Raw genomic sequence first — 25,895 nt, 5'->3', positions numbered from 1 at the left:
TGGACGCTTTATGACGAGTTCTGGAAGAAGGCAGACCTGCCTGCGGTAACGTGCCTGATTCGGTCGTGGAGGTATTTGATTCTGGGCATGAACGGCCGCTACCATACTTTAAATTCCGAGCAGACTTACATTTCGAGTGGTTTGAATGTTATCAAGAGTATAGAGGACAGACAGAGTGTGTTAATTTGTAAATCATCATGTTGAACTCTGAACTGTTTTGAGCTGATGAATTTTTCGTCTATCGTGATCACGAAATGGACTTGGTTTTCGCGTATCTTTGATGACTATTTAGTCTGGGGAATTTGCTACCATTCTCGTAACGCTGTCAACGAACTTTACTGTATTTGATAAGGGTATTTCTGTCTATATTATAATTGAAAAACGTATCAAAACTTCCTATTTGAGATGTCCTTTCTTCAATAAACATTATTCAACATAATCCTCTTCAGTTTATATGAATTACAGACGTTACAATAGAACCCTTTTTATTAAATTATCCATTTATCTTCTTCATTTGTGTGGCCATATTGTCCGTAGTTGTTTTACAATTCTTAAGGTATTTTTTTCTGTCGTTACAACTACAAAAATGCGTGATTTTTTCATCAGACGCGTTTCGCTTTGTTGAGGTAAAGCATCATCAGTGATCTGTAATTAAGTTATTTTCATTTTGATTTGCTTTAAGATAAAAAACAGTTCGTTAAGAATCCTTTATTTTATATTTCTGCATATTTTATTGATTCATAACTCTAGCCAATCCATAGACATTTGACTGCAGGATCATAGCTACAGATTATTATTTACAGCGAGTTAGCCCTATGACGACGTCGAGATGTTCTTTTAAACAGAGCCGTGCATAGGTCAGGTACCTAAAGTACGAGTAAAGACAGGTAAAGACGCAAATGGTTTGCTCGTATGGGTGCTGTTTAGGATGAGCCTCTATCGTGCAATAACCCTTAGGTACCGTCGTACCACATCAAGTGTGACTCGATCATGTTTTGCACAGATCCCGAAAGACACAGGCTAGGATCACTATAGAGTTAGATGTATTGTCCATGATAGCAAGAAAGCTTTTGATTTGTGATGTGTTTAGAGATTGGACCAAAGTTGGTTTTGGCGTCTTAAGCGCAGTGCTGGTCAAGAAAACGGGAACTACTACAATATGCCAAAAACCGACCACAGCCCAAACCTTCAATAACTGAAATCCACTAGTATTTGTTGAGAGAACACAAAGTCGAGCTAACTTTGTTCAGCTCATACTACTACCGTTTCTAGAACGACAGCGGTATGGTTGCTCAAGTGCGACAGTGATGCGTGCGCAGTTGCTGTGATACCCAGACTGCTACTCAAGACATATATCAACTACTGTGGCAGCACGAAAACCAGACCGCTTCCTCATTGCTTGGTGTCTTTAGAGGTAAATGGACTCGTTGCTCATTTTCTTCGGTTATCAGTCTCTTCATTTGTCAGCAGTAGTACTGATCAGTTCATTTGGTCATTTTCGTACACAGAGTTCAGTTAAATCGTTATGATTCCCTTCTGAAGTAACAGTGTGCAAATAACGATTGTGTGTGCGTGTGTTTCTCACACATCCATATAAACGATGTAATAAATTTTAATCAAACGGTGGAAACAAAATATTCTAAAACGTATTTCATTTCATAAAATTAATTTCTAAAAATAAGATTTTTGTAACAAATATACAAAAAATATAAAACAAAAATGATTATTCTGTATCAGTTCATGTATATCTCTGTAATTTATTATCTCCATCTACATCTACATACATTCTCCGCAAACCACCGCATGGTGCAGCGCGGAGGGTACCTTGGCCCCTACTAGTCATATCCATTCCTGTTCCACTCGCAAACAGATCAAGGAAGAAACAACTCTATATATGCCTCCGTACGAAACTTAATTTCTCTTACCGTCTCTTCGTGGTCCTTACGAAGAATGTATGGGGGGAGGGGGAGGGGGGGCAGCTGAAATGTTCTGCAGTCAGCTTCAAACACCAGTTCTCTAAATTTTCTGAATAGTGTTTCTCGAAAAGAACGTCGTCTTCCACTTGAGTTCACGAAGCATCTCTGTAACAGCTGAGTGATGATCGAATATACTGGTAACAAATCTAGCAGCCAGCTGCTGAATTGTTTCGATGTCTTCCTCTAATTCGACCTTGTGCGTACTCAATAATGGATCGCACTACTATTCTATACACGACCTCCTTTTCAGATGAACCACACTTTACTAAATTGGCCCATTAAACCCAGATTGATCATTTACCATAGCTACTGCCATCCTTAAGTGCTCGTTCCATTTCATATCACTTTACAGCTTTACGCCTAGATACACTACTGGCCATTAAAATTGCTACACCAAGAAGAAATGCAGATGATAAATGGGTATTCATTGGACAAATATAGAACTGACATGAGATTACATTTTCATGCAATTTGGGTGCATAGATTCTGAGAAATCAGTACCCAGAACAACCACCTCTGGCCGTAATAACGGCCTTGATACGCCTGGGCATTGAACCAAACAGAGCTTGGATGGCGTGTTCAGGTACAGCTGCCCATGCAGCTTCAACACAATACCACAGTTCATCAAGAGTAGTGACTGGCGTATTGTGACGAGCCAGTTGCTCGGCCACCATTGACCAGACGTTTTCAATTGGTGAGAGATCTGGAGAATGTGCTGGCCAGGGCAGCAGGCGAACATTTTCTGTATCCAGAAAGGCCCGTACGGGACCTGCAATATGCGGTCGTGCATTATCCTGCTGAAATGTAGGGTTTCGCAGGGATCGAATGAAGGGTAGAGACACGGGTCGTAACACATCTGAAATGTAGCGTCCACTGTTGAAAGTGCCGTCAATGCGAACAAGACGTGACTGAGACGTGTAACCAATGGCAACCCATACCATCACGCCGGGTGATACGCCAGTATGGCGATGACGAATACACGCTTCCAATGTGCGTTCACCGCGATGTCGCCAAACACGGATGCGATCATCATGATGCTGTAAACAGAACCTGGATTCATCTGAAAAAATGACTTTTTGCCACTCGTGCACCCAGGTTCGTTGTTGAGTACACCATCACAGGCGCTCCTGTCTGCGATGCAGCGTCAAGGGTAACCGCAGCCATGGTCTCCGAGCTGATAGTCCATGCTGCTGCAAACGTCGTCGAACTGTTCGTGCAGATGGTTGTTGTCTTGCAAACGTCCCCATCTGTTGACTCAGGGATCGAGACGTGGCTGCACAATCCGTTACAGCCATGCGTATAAGATGACTGACATCTCCACTGTTAGTGATACGAGGCCGTTGGGATCCAGCACGGCGTTCCGTATTACCCTACTGAACCCACCGATTCCATATTCTGCTAACAGTCATTGGATCTCGACTAATGACAGCAGCAATGTCGCGATACGATAAACCGCAATCGCGATAGGCTACAATCCGACCTTTATCAAAGTCGGAAACGTGATGGTACGCATTTCTCCTCCTTACACGAGGCATCAAAACAACGTTTCACCAGGCAACGCCAGTCAACTGTTGTTTGTGTATGAGAAATCGGTTGGAAACTTTCCTCATGTCAGTACGTTGTAGGTGTCGCCACCGGCGCCAAACTTGTGTGAATGCTCTGAAGAGCTAATCACAGCATCTTCTTCCTGTCGGTTAAATTTCGCGTCTGTAGCACGTCATCTTTGTGGTGTAGCAATTGTAATGACCCGTAGTGTATTTAATCGATGTGGCTGTGTCAAGCAGCACGCTACTAAGACTGTATTCGATCATTGCGGTATTGTTTTTGCTACTCATCTGCATTAACTTACATTTTTCTAAATTTAGAGCAAGCTGCCAATCATCTCACAAACTAGAAATTTTGTCGAACTCATCTTGTATCCTCCTCCCGTTACACAACGCTGACACCTTCCCGTACACCACAGCATCATGATGAAACAACAGCAGAGTGATGCTCATCTGTCCGTCAGATCATTTATGTATATAGAGAATAATATCAGCCCTATCACACTTCCCTGGAGCACACCTCACGATACGTCTAAGACGAAGTCGCCCTGTCGAGGACAACATACTGGGTTCTATTACTTAAGAACCTTCGAGGCATTCACATGTCTGGGAACCTAGTCCGTCTGCTCGTACCTTACTTAGTAGTCTGCAATGGAGCACTGCGTCAAACAATTTCCGAATATCTAGGAAAATGGAATCTGCCTGTTGCTCTTCATCCATGGTTCGCAGGATATCATCTGAGAAAAGGGCAAGCTGAGTTTCGCGCGAGCGATGCTTTCAAAATCCGTGCTGATGTGTGGACAAAAACTTTTCGGTCTCAAGGAAATTTAATATATTCGAACTGAGAATATATTGAAGAATTCTGCAGCAAACCGATGTTGAGGATATTGGTCTGTAATTTTGTGGGTCTGTTCTTTTACATTTCTTATATACAGGAGTCACCTACGTTTTTATCCAGTCGCTTGGGACTTTGCGCTGGGCGAGAGATTCACGATAATGCAAGCTATGTAAGGGGCCAATGCCGTAGAATACTCTTTATAAAACGGAACTGGGATTCAATCCGGACCTGACGACTTAGTTATTTCCAACTCCTTCTGTTGCCTCACTACGCCATGGATGCCTATTACTTTGTCCTCCATGCGGGAGACTGTGCGACTGTCAAACGACGGCACATTTGTACTATCCTCCTGCGTGAACGTTTTGTTAAATGTGAAATAAATTTCAATTTTCCTTTTGCTGTCTTCTATTGGCACACTAGACTGGTCTACGAGCGAAATGACAGAGGACCCGCTTAGCGATTTACATCGGACCAGAATTTTCTCGGGTTCTCGGCAAGATCTTTCGCTAAGATATGACGGCGGAAGTTATATGCTTCGCACATTGATCTTTTTACAGACGCGTGAATTTCTACTAACTTATGCTTGTCATTTGCGCATTCTTTTTTGAATCGAAACTGCAACAGTCTCTGCTTCCTCGGCATTCTCCTGATTTTGTTATTAAAGCACGGTAGGTCTTTCCCGTCCTTAATTCACGTTCTCCGCACATACTTCTCTAGAAAGTGATTTACAATCCACTTAATCTTTGCCCATAATTCCTCTACGTCCATCATACTGGAAATAAATCATGTCCATTCACTGTCTAAGTGGGTTGCTAATAGCTGCTTGCCTATCTGCTCTTAAGGTTAGGTCTATTTGTGGCTACAAAGTCTAAGATATTTACATTGCATGTGGGCTGTCGAACCAACTGCTCAACACAGTTGTTGGAAAACGGGTTCAAAAGTACCTCACAAGATTGCCTGTCCACACGATTTACAGTGAGTCTGTAGACTTCCCCGTCTTTTCGCCTCCAACCATGGTTGCATGACTGGGTATTTTAAAGTTACTGAGTGTATAGTTTCTTTGAATTGTTCTAAAAGCACCACAGCGAAATAGAGAGGCCGGTAAAAAATCCGATAATTAACTTGAATTCACCTAGACCTGTTACAGGGTCCAGGTTAACTCCACAGATTCAGTTTTCACCTCAATATACACAATATTTTAATGGACTGGAATGAAAGCTCCACACGCTATGCCATATAACGCCTTTTCGATATGCTATCCATGCCTCGCTAAATGTTTCAGAACTTTCTACTTCGGCTTTCTGTCAGCTCTCCACAAGTAATTTGACGCGACAGTTTTCCTGTAAGGCAGTAAATTCAGGAACATTGCTTGGAATACTCTGACAATTTACTGTTAAAAATAGTTTATGTGTTTTTATTTGTACGCGGTCTGATTTCTGTCTTTCCATATCGACTGGTGACTGTTCATCGAAGAACCTGCATCTACTGCCTAGCGTAAAAAAAAACCCATGTGCACTCCACAGTACTCTTATACCGGAGTACACCGTTTGTGTAGTGATCCTCTGACCTATCAGGGGAGTCTTATAATTTTACACATCATAATTCACGTCCATAAATTTGCAACCAGTACCATCACAGAATCGACGGTACCGTCACAGAATCGACAGTACCTTTGGCTGAGACTCTCCACTCTGCTACAAACCAAAGGACTCCGATCAGTTCTGGGAACGAAACTGCAAACTGAGAGCTCTGCTTCTACCGTATAAGCGAGTGACATCAGCCTTAACCACTTCCGCCAGCCACTCGTACGAACTGAGATTGGCGTCAGAACCCAAGCGACAGGCGTTATTGGTGCCGACACGAGCCACAACCTACAGACGACTGCACATTGCTTGCTCGATAGCCACAGGCAGTGCTTCCTCGACATTTCGGATGAGCCCGCTCTCCCCCGCCCCCCTCCCCGTCCGAGTTCGCCCCGACAGACATACCGAGTGCACATTGGCCCTGGATACTATTTCCCTAAGGGGCTCCTTGAGATGCCTAACATTAGAGCTCCCGATTAAAAATTATGTGGCCTTTGTCCAACTAAACGTATGTTAGTGTCTTGAGTAAAAATATGAAGTAGACTCGTCAAGATCTTTGGTAACTACGTTAAAAGATTTGTACAACTGGAAAGACACCATCAATTTTGATCCGATGACGGCTTACTTCATCTGGGGGATAGTAGACATACTGATAATGATTTCAGTGTTGTTCACCAACAGATAGCGTAGTGGCATAGCTACCAGAGCACCATCTGTGTCCACCTTTTAATAGGGAATGCTCAAGCCAGAAGACTCAGTGCGGTGCAAACATGAGAAGCAAGTAGGGAACCATGCTACGGAGAAGCACTCGTGCTTCCTATAGTCAACTGAGCGAGTTTGAAAGGAGTCAAATTGTGGCCTTCCGAGTGGTGGGATGGTCCTTTCGGAGTTGGACGTACTACGTCAGTTCGTAACAATGCTGGTATCAGTGGTCACGTGAACATTCTCACACTTGTAGACGAGGTTCTGGACGTCAACGCTGCACAGACGTCCACCAGATTCGACGTCTTGTAAGGGCAGCAGTGGCACATCGTACAGCTACAAAAGCACAGATAAAAGGGCTTGTGAGCCCAGATTTGACAGCACTAACTGTTGTGAACCGATTATTAGCAATGGGACAACTCTAGCCCGTATTCCACTCATGTCACAGCATCGACGTCCACGGCTCGACGAGTGGTGTCAGAGGATCACTTGGAAGGTGGAATGCAGCGCCGTGGTCTTCAGAGACGAAAGCAGAATCTGCCTTCACGCAAGTGATAGTCGTTTGTGCGTACGACGTAGACCTGGTGAGCGCTGCCTCGTAGAGTGCTTTCGTTCAAGACACACTGGCCCAATCCCAGGACTTATGGTCCGGGGTGCGATAAGCTACAATTCTCGCACACCTTTGGTGTTCCTGGAGGGGATGCTAACCAGTGCTCGGTAGGTGCAGAATGTTGTTAGACCCGTTTTTCTACCTTTCTTGCAACATGATGGTGATGTGTCGTTCCAACGGGGTTATGCTCGCTCACACACTGCGTAAAACTCAACGCGCTCTGTAAGACGTGCAGCAGTTTCTCTGGCCAGCACAATTTCTGGACTGGTATCCAATACAGCGCAAGCGGGATATGATGGGACGAGAAGTGACTCGTGCGACTCTTTAAGCCACAACCCATACAGAACTACGTGAACAGGCAGCACAGGCGTGACATAATGTATCCCAGGACAATATTCACCATCAGTACGATCGAATGGATGCCAGAGTCAGCGCCTGCATTGTCGCCTTCGAGGCTAGACCACGTTTAGTATGGGTGTTTCAGCATGGGTCGACACCTAATACCCGGTCGTAGTGGCCGAGCGGTTCTAGGCGCTACAGTCTGGAACCACGCCACCGCTACGGTCGCAGGTTCGAATCCTGCCTCGGACATGGATGTGTGTGATGTCCTTAAGTTTAAGTAGTTCTAACAAGGGAACCTCCCCATCGCACCCCCCTCAGATTTAGTTATAAGTTGGCACAGTGGATAGGCCTTGAAAAACTGAACACAGATCAATCGAGAAAACAGGAAGAAGTTGTGTGGAACTGTGAAAAAAATAAGCAAAATATACAAACTGAGTAGTTCATGCGCAAGATAAGTAACATTAAGGAAAAGTCTGAGCTCAGGAGCGCCGTGGTCCCGTGGTTAGCGTGAGCAGTTGCGGAACGAGAGGTCCTTGGTTTAACCCTTCCTTCGAGCGACAATTTTTTTTATTTTCAGACAATTATCAAAGTTCAGGCACTCACACATAATCAAGTCGTTCTCCAAAATTCCAGGACATGTTCAGATTTGCTTGGACATATAGAGGATTTGACGGTCTACACAAGGAAAAATTAGAAAACCGTTAAAAACATATGTTTTGACAGAGCATAGGGAAACCTCTGCGACAGTGAAACTGTTGCATTCATTTGTTGCAGTATAGTGACACACTCTTATGTATTCATCACTTTTTTGGGAGTGATTATCACATCCACAAGAAAACCTAAATCGGGCAAGGTAAAACCCATTCGCCAAGTGTACAAGTTAGGTGGGTCAACAACATATTCCTGTCATGTGACGCACATGCCGTTACCACTGTCGTATAGAATATATCAGACGTGTTTTCCTGTGGAGGAATCGATTGACCTTGCGATCAAATGTTTTCGATTCCCATTGGAGAGGCACGTCCTTTCGTCTACTAATCGCACGGTTTTGCGGTGCGGTCGCAAAACACAGACACTAAACTTGTTACAGTCAACAGAAACGTCAATGAACGAACGGACAGATCATAACTTTGCGAAAATAAATTTTTCGCTCGAGGGAAGACTTGAACCAAGGACCTCTAGTTCCGCAGCTGCTCACTCTAACCACGGCACCACGGCGCTCCTGAGCTCAGTCTCGTCCTTGATGTTGCCTATCTTCCACATGGACTACTCAGTTTGTATATTTTGCTTATTTTTTTCATAGTTCCACACAACTTCTTCCTGTTTTCTCGATTGATCTGTGTTCAGTTTTTCAAGGACTATGCCCTGTGCCAACTTATAACTCAATCTGAGGGGGGGTGCGATGGGGAGGTTCCCTTGTGAGTTCTAAAGGACTGATGACCTCAGCAGTTACGTCCCATAGTGCTCAGAACCATTTGAATCATTTTTGATACCTGATACCTCCGAACCGCTTCTACTATTCATCTGTAAATGTAATAATTTCATGCACTCCACATGCACTGTTGTAGCGATGAATGTTGACTGAATTGGAAACCTCAAAAATGATGTACTAATTTTTTTCCTGTGAGTGTGTCTACATAGTATTCTAGTAAACTGATTTATCCATTACAACAGACACTTCCTCTGTCCTGACGAGTAGTTTTATCATTAAGATCTGTTACAAAAGCATACTAGATACATTAGTAAATGTTATAAAATTGTTAAAATAATTTTGTGCTGCTATGCACTGAGGTCCCAGTCAGACAGATACTGTAAGTGTGCCATTGTACTGTTCATTATTAAAATACCTGATACTAAGTTCATTATATTTTCTAATTCTTTTATGCACCGATTGCGAATGACCAGTAACTGTGCAATACGAACACGTGAGTGAATATATCCTGTTTCATTACTGGCGTCAGTTCTACTTATTGGAAATAGTACCACTTCAAGGTGAATTTGGCATCATTGCTTGGATACGCGGTGTTACGACTAGCATGTGTGTCTCTCCCAAGAGTCGTCAGGCGTATTTTCTCTGGTTTTTCGCCAGGTATTTGCAATTTCCTTTTTGTAATGTGGAGCCTGAGTCAGTGCAAACAAATACTGCTCATCACGTCTTTGATGCGACTCTCAGTGTCGATGGAAAGCGTCTGTTTCCCTTTACGAACAAAATGATTTTTAAAGGGGAATTTGATAGATTGATCCCAAGTTAGTTTAGTACGATATTCGTTTTATCAATATGTATTAACAGAGACAGTAAAACAAGGCATAACCAACCAGTATTGCAGCAGCGACAGCGGGTTACTGTGGCCAGCACTGACTGCTACAGCCATAGCGCTGCGCTGCTCAGTCGCTGCTGAAGTACTGGTTATTTTTCGTGGTCTAATGTCCCTGTTAGTAGATATCGAAAAAAACCGGATATAGCACTAGACTAACTTCGGGTCGCTCTATCGAATGAGCACGAAAAATTCGGCTTTACAAAACATTTTGTTCGTTAACAGTAAACAAAATTTCGCTTTCCATCGACACTGGGAGCCACATGAAAGACGTGACGAGCGGTATTTATTTGGAATGACTATAGCTACACAAGGCAAAAAGCTAAATTGCAAATACACGACTGGCCATTAAAATTGCTACACCACGAAGATGACGTGCTACAGACGCGAAATTTAACCGACAGGAAGAAGATGCTGTGATATGCAAATGATTAGCTTTTTAGAGCATTCACACAAGGTTAGCGCCGGTGGCGACACCTATAACGTACTGACATGAGGAAAGTTTCCAACCGATTTCTCATACACAAACAGCAGTTGACCGGCGTTGCCTGGTGAAACGTTGTTGTGGTGCCTCGTGTAAGGAGGAGAAATGCGTACCATCACGTGTCCGACTTTGATAAAGGTCGGATTGTAGCCCATCGCGATTGCGGATTATCGTATCGCGACATTGCTGCTCCCGTTGTCGAGATCCAATGACTGTTAGCAGAATATGGAATCGATGGGTTCAGAAGGGTAATACGGAACTCCGTGCTAGATCTCAACGGCCTCGTATCACTAGCAGTCGAGATTACATGCATCTTATCCGCATGGCTGTAACGGATCGTGCAGCCACGTCTCGATACCTGAGTCAACAAATGGGGACGTTTGCAAGACAACAACCATCTGCACGAACAGTTCGACGACGTTTGCAGCAGCGTGGACTATCAGCTCGGAGACCATGGCTGCGGTTACCCTTGACACTGCACCACAGACAGGAGCGCCTGCGATGGTGTACGCAACAACGAACCTGGGTGCACGAATGGCAAAAAGTCATTTTTTCAGATGAATCCAGGTTCTGTTTACAGCATCATGATGATCGCATCCGTGTTTGGCGACATCGCAGTGAACGCACATTGGAAGCGTGTATTCGTCATCGCCATACTGGCGTATTACCCGACGTGATGGTGTGGGGTGTCATTGGTTACATGTCTCGGTCACCTCTTGTTCGCATTGACGGCACTTTGAACAGTGGACGTTACATTTAAGATGTTTTACGACCCGTGGCTCTACCCTTCATTCGATCCCTGCGAAACCCTGCATTTCAGCAGGATAATGCACGACCGCGTGTTGCAGGTCCTGTACGGGCCTTTCTGGATACAGAAAATGTTCGACTGCTGCCCTGGCCAGTACATTCTCCAGATCTCTCACCAATTGAAAACGTCTGGTCAATGGTGGCCGAGCAACTGGCTCGTCACAATACGCCAGTCACTACTCTTGATGAACTGTGGTATTGTGTTGAAGCTGCATGGGCAGCTGTACCTGAACACGCCATCCAAGCTCTGTTTGGTTCAATGCCCAGGCGTATCAAGGCCGTTATTACGGCCAGAGGTGGTTGTTCTGGGTACTGATTTCTCAGAATCTATGCACCCAAATTGCATGAAAATGTAATCTCATGTCAGTTCTATATTTGTCCAATGAATACCCATTTATCATCTGCATTTCTTCTTGGTGTAGCAATTTTAATGACCAGTAGTGTGTTTGCCGAAACACCTGAGTAAATGCTTCAGACGACTCTTAGGAGAACATCCTCTGTATATAAAGTATGGTGTGCGTCATTGCCCGTGAAAGTTTTAAGCGTGTTATGTCAGATGATTTGGTACTGCTTTGTGGGGTCAAAATTTGCATCTATATCACTTACCGTGTAACCTGGTTCACGGTACAAGGATCACAGACCTAGTTGAAAGTTGCCTACCTAACGGCTTCCAGAGCCAACAAAAAGTTTATTTTCAATATTTCACATAGTTACTGTCCGAATTTAGAATTTTAAGAAGTTTTCATAGTCAAATCAGTGAGAAATAAAAACATATGTAAAAGGTTTAAAATAGTACGAAAAGTGTAACAATTAGAAACTGTGTATTCAAATGTTCAAATGTGTGTGAAATCTTATGGGACTTAACTGCTAAGGTCATCAGTCCCTAAACTTACACACTACTTAACCTAAATTATCCTAAGGACAAACACGCACACCCATGCCCGATGGAGAATTCGAACCTCCGCCAGGACAGGCCGCACAGTCCAAAACAGTGTATTTGTCTATGTCTCTAGGCAGTGTTAAAGTTCGCGTCATGTAGGGAGGTAGCCATGTTTTCAGCCGTTCTGCACATTCCTCCCCATGAACTACTAGCAGCCAATAAGATTCATTTTCTCTCCGAGCGGCTAGCTGCGAGTTACAAATCGGACTGCGAAAATCTCTCTCGCCCATGCTGAGCTGTTGACCTACTCGGCGTCAATGCAGTTTCATTTGCACAGCGACCGCATTATCCACGCAGATGTCGATGTCAATTTCTTGTAGCTGTATAACTGTGAATATGTATCTGTAAACGTTTTAGCGTAATTTCCGAATGAATATGTTAGGTGACGGCAATAAACGTGGAATTCCTCAAAAGAAACTTAATTAAATTGCTTGTTAGTTGTGCGACTGAGTTCGTGATTTCCTGTCAGAAATGTCACAGTGTATAGTAATCGACGGAAAAGCATAGAGTAAAACAGAAGTCATATCTGGCGTTTGCAAGGAAGCGTTGTGGGCCTTCTGCTGTTCCTGATCTAATAAACAATTTAGGAGACAATCTGAGCAGCCCTCTTGGACTGTTTGCAGATGATGGTGTGATTTACCGTCTTATAAAGTCATCAGACGATTAAAACAAATTACAAAACGATTTAGACAAGATATCTGTATGATGAGAAAAGTGGCAATTGACTCTAAATAATGAAAAGTCTGAAGTCATCCACGTGAGTACTAAAAGGTATCCGCTAAGTTTCGGTTTACAGGATAAAACATACAGATCTAAACGCTTTAAATTCATCTAAATACTTGTTGTGGTCTTCAGTTCAGAGACTTGTTTGATACAGCTCTCCTTGCTACTATATTCTGTGCAAGCTTCTTCATCTCCCAGTACCTACTGCAACCTATATCCTTCTGAATCTGCTTAGTGTATTCATCTCTTGCTCTCTCTCTACGATTTTTACCCTCCACGCCGCCCTCCAATACTAAATTGGTGACCCCTTGATGCCTCAGAACATGTCCTACCAACCAATCCCTTCTTCTAGTCAAGTTGTGCCACAAAATTCTCTTCTCCCCAGTTCTGTTCAATACCTCCTCATTAGTTATGTCGTCTACCCATCTAACTTCAGCATTCTTCTGTAGCACCACATCTCGAAAGCTTCTATTTTATTCTTGTCGAATCTATTTATCGTCCATGTTTCACTTCCATACATGGCTACACTCCACACAAATACTTTCAGAAACGACTTACAGACATTTAAATTTATGCTCGATGTTAACAAATTTCTCGTATTCAGAAACGCTTTCCTTGCCATTGGCAGCCTACATTTTATATACTCTCTACTTCGACCATCATCAGTTATTTTGCTCCCCAAATAGCAAAACTCATTTACTTCCTTAAGTGTCTCATTTCCTAATCTAATTCCCTCAGCATCACCCGATTTAATTCGACTACATTCCATTATCCTTGTTTTGCTTTTGTTGATGTTCATCTTATATCCTCCTTTCAAGACACTGTCCATTCCGTTCAACTGCTCTTCCAGGTCCTTTGCTGTCTCTGACAGAATTACAATGTCATCGGCGAACCTCAGAGTCTTTATTTCTTCTCCATGGGTTTTAATTCCTACTCCGGATTTTTGTTTCCTTTACTGCTTGCTCAATATGCAGATTGAATAATCTCGGGGATAGGCTACAACCCTGTCTCACTCCCTTCCCAACCAGTGCTCCCCTTTCATTCCCCTCGACTGTTATAACTGCCATCTGGTTTATGTACAAATTGTAAATAGCCTTTGGCTCCCTGCATTTTACCCCTGCCACCTTCAGAATTTGAAAGAGAGTATTCTACTCAACATTGTCAAAAGCTTTCTCTAAATCTACAAATGCTAGAAACGTGGGTTTGCCTTTCCTTAATCTATCTTCCAAGATAAGTCGTAGGGTCAGTATTGCCTCACGTGTTCCAATATTTCTACGGAATCCAAACTGATCTTCCCCGAGGTCGGCTTCTACCAGTTTTTCCATTCGTCTGTAAAGAATTCGCTCTAGTATTTTGCAGCTGTGACTTATTAAACTGATAGTTCGGTAATTTTCACATCTGTCAACACCTACTTTCTTTGTGATTGGAATTATTATATTCTTCTTGAAGTCTGAGGGTATTTCGCCTGTCTCATACATTATGTTCACCAGATAGTAGAGTTTTGTTAGGCCTGGCTCTCCCAAGGCTGTCAGTAGTTCTAATGGAATGTTGTCTACTCCCGGGGCCTTGTTTCGGCTTAGGTCTTTCAGTGCTCTGTCAAACTCTTCACGCAGTATCATATCTCCCATTTCATCTTCATCTCCATCCTCTTCCATTTCCACAATATTGTCCTCAAGTACATCGCCCTTGTATAGACCCTCTATATAGTCCTTCCACCTATCTGCTTTCCCTTCTTTGCTTAGAACTGGGTTTCCATCTGAGCTCTTGATATTCATACAAGTGGCTCTCTTTTCTCCAAAGGTCTCTTTAATTTTCCTGTAGGCAGTATCTATCTTACCCCCAGTGAGATAAGCCTCTACATCCTCTCATTTGTCCTTAGCCATTTCTGCTTGGCCATTTCGCACTTCCTGTCGATCTCATTTTTGAGACGTTTGTATTCCTTTTTGCCTGCTTCATTTACTGCATTTTTATATGTTCTACTTTCACCAATTAAATTCAATTTTTCTTCCGTTACTCAAGGATTTCTATTAGCCCTCGTCTTTTTACCTACTTGATCCTCTGCTGCCTCCAATATTTCGTCTCTCAAAGCTACCCATTCTTCATCTACTGTATTTCTTTCCCCCATTTTTGTCAATCGTTCCCTAATGCTCTCCCTGAAACTCTCTACAACCTCTGGTTCTTTCAGTTTATCCAGGTCTCATCTTCTTAAATTCATACCTCTTTGGCGGTCCTTCAGTTTGAATAACCAGTAGATTGTGGTCAGAGTCCACATCTGCCCCTGGAAATGTTTTACAATTTAAAACCTGGTTCCTAAATCTCTGTCTCACCATTATATAATTTACCTGAAACCTTCCAGTATCTGCAGGCCTCTTCCATATATACAACCTTCTTTCATGATCCTTGAACCAAGTGTTAGCTGTGATTAAGTTATGCTCTTCTCTTCCTTTTTCTACTATCGAATTCCAGTCACCAATAACTATTAAATTTTCGTGTCCCTTCAATATCTGAGTCTATCTTTTATCTCATCATACATGTCATCAACTCTTCGTTATCTGCGGAGCTAGTTGACATATAAACTTATACTACTGTGGTAGGCGTGGGCTTCGTGTCTATCTTGGCGACAATAATGCGTTCACTATGCCGTTTGTAGTAGCTTACTCGCACGCCTATTTTTTATTCATTATTAAACCTACTCATGCACTACTCCCATCTGATTTTGTATTTATAGCCCCGTAGGCACCTGACCAGAAGTCTTGTTCCTCCTGCCATCGAACTTCACTAGTTCCCACTATATCTAACTATAACCTACCCACTTCCCTTTTTAAATTTTCTAACCTACCTGCCCGATAAAGGGATCTGACATTCTACGCTCCGATCCGTAGAACGCCAGTTTTCTTTTTCCTGGTAACGACGTCCTCCTGAGTAGTCCCCGCCCGGAGATCCAAACGGGGGACTGTTTTACCTCCGGAATATTTTACCCAGCAGGACGCGATCATCATTTTACCATACATTAAAGCTGCATGCACCCGGGAAAATTTACGGCTGTAGTTTCCCCTTGCTTTCAGCCGTTCGCAGTACCAGTGCAGAAAGGCCGTTTTGGTTAGTGTTGCAAGGCCAGATCTGTCAGTCATCCAGACTGTTGCCCCTGCAACTACTGAAAAGGCTGCTGCCCCTCTTCAGGAACCACACGTTTGTCTGGCCTCTCAACAGATACCCCTCCGTTGTGGTTGCACCTACGGTACGGCTACCTGTATCGCTGAGGCACGCAAGCCTTCCCACCAACGGCAAGGTCCATGGTTCGAGATGTGGGGGGGGAGGTCTAAATACTTAGGGATTACAATTATGAATCATTTGAATTGCAACGATCACATGGCTAATGTCGTGTTGAAAGCAAACCAAAGACTGCAATTTATTGGTAGAACACTTAGAGAATTCAACTGTTCTACTAAAGAGACTACTTACACCACGCTTTTCCGCTCTCTTCTGGGGTATTGCTGTCCCGTGTGGAATCTAAAGCAGATAGGATTGATCGAAAAAGTCCAAAGAAGGGCAGATAGTTTTGTATTATCACTAAATTGGGGGGGGGGGGGAGACTACCACGGATATGATACGCAAATATGGGTGGAAAACATCAAAACACTTGCATTTTTCGTTGTGGCAGGATCTTCTGATGAAACTTCAGTCGTCGAATTTCTCCACAGAGCGTGAAAATACTTTGTTGCCGCACATCCACCTACTTCGCGAGGAATGCTCATCGTAATAAAATAAGAGGAATGAGATCTCCCACGGAAAGATTAAAGAATTCGTGTTTCCTGCGCGCTGGAACGGTAAGGAAGTATCTTGAAGGAGGCTCAATGAACCCTCTGCTAGGCACTTAATTGTGAACTACAGAGTAATCTTGTAGATGCAGATGCTTCACAAGCATTTCTAACTTTTTCAAATGTGGTTCTGAAAGCGAGACTTCTATTTTTTACATTTTAAAGAATCAAGAAAGAAGTGCAGAAGCACTTGTCGGCAAAAGAACTGTACAGAGAATAGTAAACGAAAGAGTCTTAGGTGTAGAAACCTCAGGAAAATTTGTTTTCGTGTCGCCTGGAAAGCATCGAAATCATAAGATACCTGTAACACAAATAGGGCCTATGTGGTTTTGGCAACAATATTTTAAAGCGTGCCGTGTTTGAAATATATTTAAGAAGGGAATACCCGACGTCACAAAAAATTGTTACAATTATGCCTGAGCAAATTGGCTTCAAAAGTAGCGTTCGTCAATGTAAAGAATTTTAAAAGACATTGATTTAAAAAATGTTAAAAATAGAGTTTTTAATTGAAAGAAATGACATAGAAGCAGCACGAACCACGTCCCTTATAAAGATGCACGATACAAGAGGAGGAGGTAGATCTAGAGTGAATTTACCTTGATGAAACATGGGTGAATCGGAATCATACCATGAATGCCTGCTGGAAAATGAGTGGTGGTACTAGTGGTTTTAAGGTTCCAATAGGAAAATGTTCTCCGATGCTTATTCTGCATACTGGCTCTTCTTGTGATTTGGTTTCTGAGAGTAAACTTGTATTAACGTATTAAGAAAAACAATAGTGACTACCATTCGGAAATGAACGCTGTCACTTTCTAGAAGTGGTTCAGTGAACAATTCTTGCCATACCTTGTTTCGAAGCCAGTCATTGTAATTATCATACCGGTTATCATTAAGGTGTTACAGAGAAAAGACGAAGTACGAGCACCAGGAAAGGGGATATTGTGCTCGGGCTGAAAAATAAAAATATTCCGGGCAATATAAGCCAGACTCGTGTTGAACTCCTGCCGCTCGTTAATTTATAAAAGTCACGCGACAGAATGTACAGATACGATTTTCATGCATTTGAATGTGGTCACACAGTTTTGCGTTTACCCACATATCACTGTCAGTATAATCCGATAGAATTAATTTGCGCACAAGTTACAAGCGATGTGGGGAAAAGAACAAAACATTCATGATAACAGACACTGAAACGCTTGTGCATGAAGCAATAGGCAGCATACCGTTCAACGTGACCACACTGTGTGCGGTACGCTGAAATGTTTCAGAAATAAGACTTGACGGGGTAGTGAAGATAGATAAAAGCGTTGAACCTATCATTCTAAATTTACAAACAGATGGTTCGGACATAGACTCGTATAGCAGATGGTATTGCGATGTAAACTCTGAAACACAGTAAAGTAATAATCTTACTTGGTTTTAAAGATTCATGGCTTAAAAATGATTTTTTTCAACGTATCAATTGCATACCTAGTACATGAGGACTCCCTATATTTTATTGATTAGGAATATGTAGCCTATGAAGTATTCAGACTGTAATGTTCTACGCATTGCCCAAGGAGAAGTTAAGCTTCCCCTAAAGTGTTGTATGCTCTAATTACTCATGAGAATGCTGCCGAGCCTTTGATTGTGGTATCACACACAGCCATTAACCCGGCTCAAGGGAGATCCCTATCTTCCACTTTGATTACTTCTTGCCTAGTGCATCCACACTGCGGGGTTGGGCATCCTCCCCATCAGTAGGCAGGTATAACGTGGAACCTATGCCCAAGGTTATGGGCGACGACCTAAACGGCACCTTCGGCAGAGAAGGAGACCTTTGGAACGGTGGAGATGGCGGATGAGGCAACCAATCCTGCACTGGGATAATTACAAGAGGATGCTACTGCCTTGTGGAGAAGAGGGATCTTCAAAGGCCATGGGAGTAAACCCTGAGAGAAAATCCTCGGCTGTGTTAAGTCTAGCAAATCAGCAGCTGAGCAAATATATAATGCTTTAAAACCTAAACAAGCCTCAGATAGAAGAATGAATCAAACACAAGACATGACAGTTCTTCTAGTACCACTTGAAGTAATGACGGACAAATGCCTGATGCTCATCGAAATACAGGAAGACACAAAACCCTCCCAGAAAGGGTATGCCCACTCTCACCAGCAAACGTGAAGAACTAGTAGATCTTGTGGACAGGCGTAAGCTCAGGATACTGAGGGTGAGTGAGACAAAGTGGAAAAGCTGTGGGACGAAATCACTGAGAAATGGATATGTGCTATACTGGAGTGGTAACAATATTGAATCTAAAAATAGAGTTGTCCTCGTTCTCCATGAAGATATAGACATACAAACAGACATCAAATACGTGAGTGATAGGATCATCCAGATGAGACTAAGGGCTGGTAATACACAGCATACTGTTTTGCAAGTATGTGCACTACAGACAGAATGCACCACGGAGGAGAAAGAGCATTTTCTTAATGAATTTAAAGAACAAATAACAGAGGAGAACAGCATCGTTATGGGCGATCTGAATGCTCAAGTTGATGAAGAAAGACTAGGATATGAAAACATCATCGGTCCTCATGCTTATGGGAACAGAAGGCCGGAAGGAGAGAACCTAATTGATTTCTGTGTGCGTAACAACTTAATCAACACTTGGTGTCAGAAGAGGGAAAGTCATAAAATAACGAGATACAATTGGGATGGCAAGCTGAAGACTATGATAGGCTTCGTCATCACTGACAGGAGAGCTGGTCAGTATGTTACAGATGTTAAAGTCATGCCCAGTGAGTGCCTAGATAGCGACCACCGGCTATTAATTGCTCACCTAAAAGATGTTCGAATGCCAAAATTTAAACAAAAGGGAATGCCAAAGATTAAGACTTGGTTGCTGAAGGACATGGAAAAGAAAAGAAACTACAAAGCACGAATAACAGCCAAATTACCCGAAATTGATAAAGGGGGAGTAGAAGAAGAATGGTCCTTATTCAAAGGATCCCTTGTTAAAGAAGCCACAAACATTTGCGGAAAAAACGAGTGACACACCAAAAGAGAAGAAAACACCTTGGTGGAATGATCGGCTAAAGACAGCAGTAAAATATAGGAAAGCACTGAAAAGAAAATTAGAACATGAAAAATAGGAAAACAGATGATAGACGAAATGAATTAGTAATTGAACATCTATCTCAAGAATACCGGAGAAAGAAACTAGCTTTAAAAATACTGATCCAGGAAGAAAAGGTGAAGTGCTGGGAAGACTTTACTACAAGGATAGAGGAAGACTGTCAGGGAAGTAGTAAATTACTATACAAAGTACTAAAGAGCAAACGAAATGAGTATGTAAATATCCTTGCACTGAAAGCAGATGACTGTAGCTTAATACGAACAGAGGAAGGGATCACGGATGAAATTAAAAAGTAATTCAATATGCTGCTAAATGGAGAAGGGGACAACACAATCATCAACGACTGAAGATTGATTAATTAAGTCCAATCCAATGGACACCCATTAACGTGGCGTGAAGTAGAAACAGTATTAAAGAGCATGCAGAATGGAAATTCGACATGCTTTGGTGGTCTCAGTTCAGGCATGATAAAGGCAGCTGGAATGTTAAGCTTAAATTGACTGTATATAGTGTTATCAGTGGTTTGGGAGGAAAACAAAATTCCAGAAGATTGGAGTAAAGAGGTCATCATCCCAGTGTACAAAAAAGGGCAGTCGATTAAAAAGTGGAAATTACAGAGACGTCACACTATTTTCACACACCCTGAGGCTGCCGGAAATGGTCATAGAAATGAGAGGAAAATAACAGAACCTTTGGTTGAGGAAGAACAACATGGATTAAGGAAAGACCGAAGTACTATGGATCTTATTTTTGCAGTAAGAATGCTGACAGAAAAGTAATAAAAATATGGAAGAAATATTGTGACTGTATTTTTAGACATTGAAAAAGAGTATGATAGTGTTCTTCGAAACAAGATATAGAAATGTTTGGAAGACCTAAAGGTGCCAGATTATCTTACTGATAAAGACAAGATGCTATACCAAAAGTTTTACAGCTGCATCCAGATAGGGAACGGACGATCAGAATGGCTGAAACAAACGAAACAAGATATAGGAATGTTTGGAAGGCCTAAAGGTGCCAAATTACCTTATTGATAAAGTCAAGATGCTATACCAAAAGGTTTACAACTGTGTCTGGATAGGGAATGGACGATCAGAATGGCTGAAACAAAGGGGGGTCTCCAACAGGGAAGTGCCCTATCACCACTCCTGTCTGTAATAGTAATGCAAAGATTGTAAAATCGCCTAGACAGCGAACCAAATGCTCTGGTTTTTGCTGATGATTTGATAGTATGGGGAGAGACAGAAGCTGAAGAACAGAAGAAACTTAATGATAGGAACAACATATTCAAAAATTTCGAACTAAAGATAAGTAAAACAAAGAAAGAATGAGATTTTCACTCTGCAGCGGAGTGTGCGCTGATATGAAACTTCCTGGCAGATTAAAACTGTGTGCCGGACCGAGACTCGAACTCGGGCCCTCTGCCTTTCGCGGGCAAGTGCTCAGCCAACTGAGCTACCCAAGCACGACTCTCGGCCCGTCCTTACAGCCCTGAGATACTGGCAGAAATAAAGCTGTGAGGACGGGGCGTGAGTCATGCTTGGGTAGCTCAGTTTGTAAAGCACTTGCCCACGAAAGGCAAAGGTCCCGAGTTCGAGTCTCGGCACATAGTTTTAACCTGCCAGGAAGCTTCAAAACAAGGACGGTAGAAATGACTATCAACAGCAAGGAACAACATGAACAAATTTCTAGAAGTCAAAGAAGGATGTGTTTCCCATTTCAATTATCTGTGAAGCATGGTCTCGAAAGACAACACCATTAAGCAGGAAATACTAAGCAGGACCTAGAAAGCATCTAATTTTGATAGTCAAATCGGAACTCTTCTTTGGGATGATAAAACGCCACGAAAAGCAAACGCGATTATGTACCACACCTATTTCATACCAGTCCTAAAATATGGTTTAGAAACATGAACCCTATTAAACAAAGAGCTCAGCAGAATTCATATAACAGAAATGAGATTCGTTGGAACTATAAACCACACAACCAGAGAGGATAAAATCAGGAATGAGGTGAATAGAAAAGTAGCTGGTTTTGAGGTTCCTGTCACCAGTATCGTGAAGAAACGCAAGCTTCAGTGGCATGGGCACATAATGAGAACGAACAGCGAAAGACCTGTCAAAAGAAATTTCATCCTGAACCTCGTAGGAAGAATTCCAAGGGGATGGCCAAAATATTAGATGTGGAGGAAAAGGGACACAAATGGGAAGTTGTCCTGGAACAGAAGATGTGTTAAGATGGAAGAAGATGGCGAGCGGTTGTAAACCACACCCAGGAAACTGGATCTGGAAAACGATGATGATGATGAATGTGGCCGAAATAATTCGTCGAAAACTCCAACATTTCGATAAGTAAATCCTGTCATTTTCAAGGCACGAACTGGAAAATGCCTTAAAATGAAAGGGAGGGTTACCTTCGAGATATCGGTGGTTTTCGACATTATCGGTCAGCATTCCGTCGAGTTACTCACAGAAGATGGTTAATTGTTTGCTTGTTCAATGGTTCACAAATACGTTCGCCCACTGTGATGTTGAACGATTAGTCTAAACTCGTAATGCCTGTTCTCATCGAAAAATATGATAACATATTGACAATTTTACGATAGTCTTTTGGACCAGTAATTATTTTTTACTCATAATGATTTACGTCGAACTGCAGCGAAACACATCCACATACGCGTATTATACACATTTAAAAAAAATTATATGGAATAGAAGCAGTTGTCAAACAAATTATTACGTTTTTACTTATAATATAGCCAAAATCTCAATAAATGGCAATTATTGCAACCTTTTCTGATGATCTTGTCGTTGGACAATCCTTGTTTTGAGAAAAATTGTACTTGACGTCTTCACATAGTTGCGTCGGCTGTTCCGAGGTCACTCAGACGATTGCCGTGGAGCAGTGGACACAACCTCAAGACGTGAAGTAAGATTTCTGTCCTGTGACGACTGATCGAAGTCGGTTTTAAACTGTATTATTCCCTCGTAAATTGAACAGGCAAATAAACCTGATAGTTGCCCGCAGCAACACGTTCGGCAACACGGACTTTTGTTTGCTCGCTGCTGCCACGCTTGCGCATTTCTCATCCCCTCCACACTTTCCAATCGCTCCACCTCTACGCGCGGAAGCGCCGTCATACGTGACGCTGGCTGTAGCTCCAGACGCGCATATTACCCAAACTAATTCATCCAGTGTTTGAGAATAAGAAAATTAAGCGAGTTCCAACAAACTTTAAGGATTTTTTCAAACCTAAATGAAACTTTTTCCTACTGACATCCCCCACAAAATGATTAAAGGAAAAAAAGTTTATCGCTTTCCACATTTTCGCCGTCCTTACCGTAAAACTTCAGCATCAGGTATGACATTTTAATTTATTACTTCTTTACTGCTAACTCTATGCTCAACACACTTTGCAGACGCTACCTACATATTCCACTGAATATAGCTGCGAAATGATATTATTGTACGACTCATAGTTACCGAGATAGGATGTCATAAACCTTGAGGTGCGTGAAAAACTAACTTTCGCTTAAAATGGTGTGCAAATAAGCTCGTCTGTGTTCACCTATTGTTTCATGAACTTCCCTCGCTTACATGCTTAACGTAACATATTTAACACATTAACTAATTTGTAAAGTAATCAGACGTTTGAAGCTGTTTTACATGGGAGCCCCATTCTTTAAAGAGTGTGTGTGTGTGTGTGTGTGTGTGTGGAAGGGGGGGGGAGGGGGTCAAATGGCTATGAGCACTATGGGACTTAACTTCTAAGGTCATCAGTCCACTAGAACGTAGAACAACTTAAACCTAACTAACCTAAGGACAACACACACATCCATGCCCGAGGCAGGATTCGAACCTGCGACCGTAGCAGTCACGCGGTTCCAGACTGTAGCGCCTTTAACCGCTTGGCCACACCGGCCGGCGGGGGGGTTTACTGGTATACGCAGCAGTTCAGAAACAGTCTGGAAATCCTGTAAGAGTGTTGCAGGGCAGGTTACGCTGAGAAATAATTGTTAAGAAAAAATTCGATACGTTGCGCCGTTTCCGAGTTAACTAGTATTGAAGTTTACTAATCAGCCCGTTGCGCGCACTTCAGGCGGCCAGCCAGAGATGATACCTCGAAATGTGTTCTTCCCTTGGTTTCCTAAAACTGAACAAGAGAGCGATACAATAAATGGACTTGGAACGGTAGTTATGGATCGAATCCGAGCCAAAAGCTGAGAAGTCTCGTGTGCTATCATCTACGCTACGAGAAAAATTGGCAACAATTGTTCCTGGCGGGCCGCTTGAATTTGAGCACGCAGCAGCCTGATTGGATAACTTCAGTGCTAATTAACTTGGAAATGACGGAAAGCATCGAATTTTTTCTTAAAAATTATTTTTCAACACAACCTACCCTGCTACATCGTTACAAGCTTTTCAGACTGCTTCTGGTCGACGTGTGTATATTTCGTTACGTAATAATTTTTTCCTGTAACTTGCTGAGTTTATCCTCTTCGTAATCAGTTCGACTGCATGTTAAAAAAATAACAGGACTGACTAAAAACGGTGTTACTGCACTGCAGAAATATATTTTTTTGACAGAAAAGATGTGACGGCGGCTCCCCATAGGCCTACACCAGTAACATTTCGTGTAATAAGTCTTCAGTCACTTTTTATGTTATAGGGACTGTGCCTGTTCCATAGCTGGCAAGCGGCTTTCTGTACTGCGGTTTCGGTTACATACACTCCTGGAAATGGAAAAAAGAACACATTGACACCGGTGTGTCAGACCCACCATACTTGCTCCGGACACTGCGAGAGGGCTGTACAAGCAATGATCACATGCACGGCACAGCGGACACACCAGGAACCGCGGTGTTGGCCGTCGAATGGCGCTAGCTGCGCAGCATTTGTGTACCGCCGCCGTCAGTGTCAGCCAGTTTGCCGTGGCATACGGAGCTCCATCGCAGTCTTTAACACTGGTAGCATGCCGCGACAGCGTGGACGTGAACCGTATGTGCAGTTGACGGACTTTGAGCGAGGGCGTATAGTGGGCATGCGGGAGGCCGGGTGGACGTACCGCCGAATTGCTCAACACGTGGGGCGTGAGGTCTCCACAGTACATCGATGTTGTCGCCAGTGGTCGGCGGAAGGTGCACGTGCACGTCGACCTGGGACCGGACCGCAGCGACGCACGGATGCACGCCAAGACCGTAGGATCCTACGCAGTGCCGTAGGGGACCGCACCGCCACTTCCCAGCAAATTAGGGACACTGTTGCTCCTGGGGTATCGGCGAGGACGATTCGCAACCGTCTCCATGAAGCTGGGCTACGGTCCCGCACACCGTTAGGCCGTCTTCCGCTCACGCCCCAACATCGTGCAGCCCGCCTCGCCTCCAGTGGTGTCGCGACAGGCGTGAATGGAGGGACGAATGGAGACGTGTCGTCTTCAGCGATGAGAGTCGCTTCTGCCTTGGTGCCAATGATGGTCGTATGCGTGTTTGGCGCCGTGCAGGTGAGCGCCACAATCAGGACTGCATACGACCGAGGCACACAGGGCCAACACCCGGCATCATGGTGTGGGGAGCGATCTCCTACACTGGCCGTACACCACTGGTGATCGTCGAGGGGACACTGAATAGTGCACGGTACATCCAAACCGTCATCGAACCCATCGTTCTACCATTCCTAGACCGGCAAGGGAACTTGCTGTTCCAACAGGACAATGCACGTCCGCATGTATCCCGTGCCACCCAACGTGCTCTAGAAGGTGTAAGTCAACTACCCTGGCCAGCAAGATCTCCGGATCTGTCCCCCATTGAGCATGTTTGGGACTGGATGAAGCGTCGTCTCACGCGGTCTGCACGTCCAGCACGAACGCTGGTCCAACTGAGGCGCCAGGTGGAAATGGCATGGCAAGCCATTCCACAGGACTACATCCAGCATCTCTACGATCGTCTCCATGGGAGAATAGCAGCCTGCATTGCTGCGAAAGGTGGATATACACTGTACTAGTGCCGACATTGTGCATGCTCTGTTGCCTGTGTCTATGTGTCTGTGGTTCTGTCAGTGTGATCATGTGATGTATCTGACCCCAGGAATGTGTCAAT

Source organism: Schistocerca piceifrons, chromosome 2, assembly GCF_021461385.2.
Source record: "Schistocerca piceifrons isolate TAMUIC-IGC-003096 chromosome 2, iqSchPice1.1, whole genome shotgun sequence".
Lineage (NCBI taxonomy): Eukaryota > Metazoa > Arthropoda > Insecta > Orthoptera > Acrididae > Schistocerca > Schistocerca piceifrons.
Note: the sequence above shows the minus strand (reverse complement) of the source record.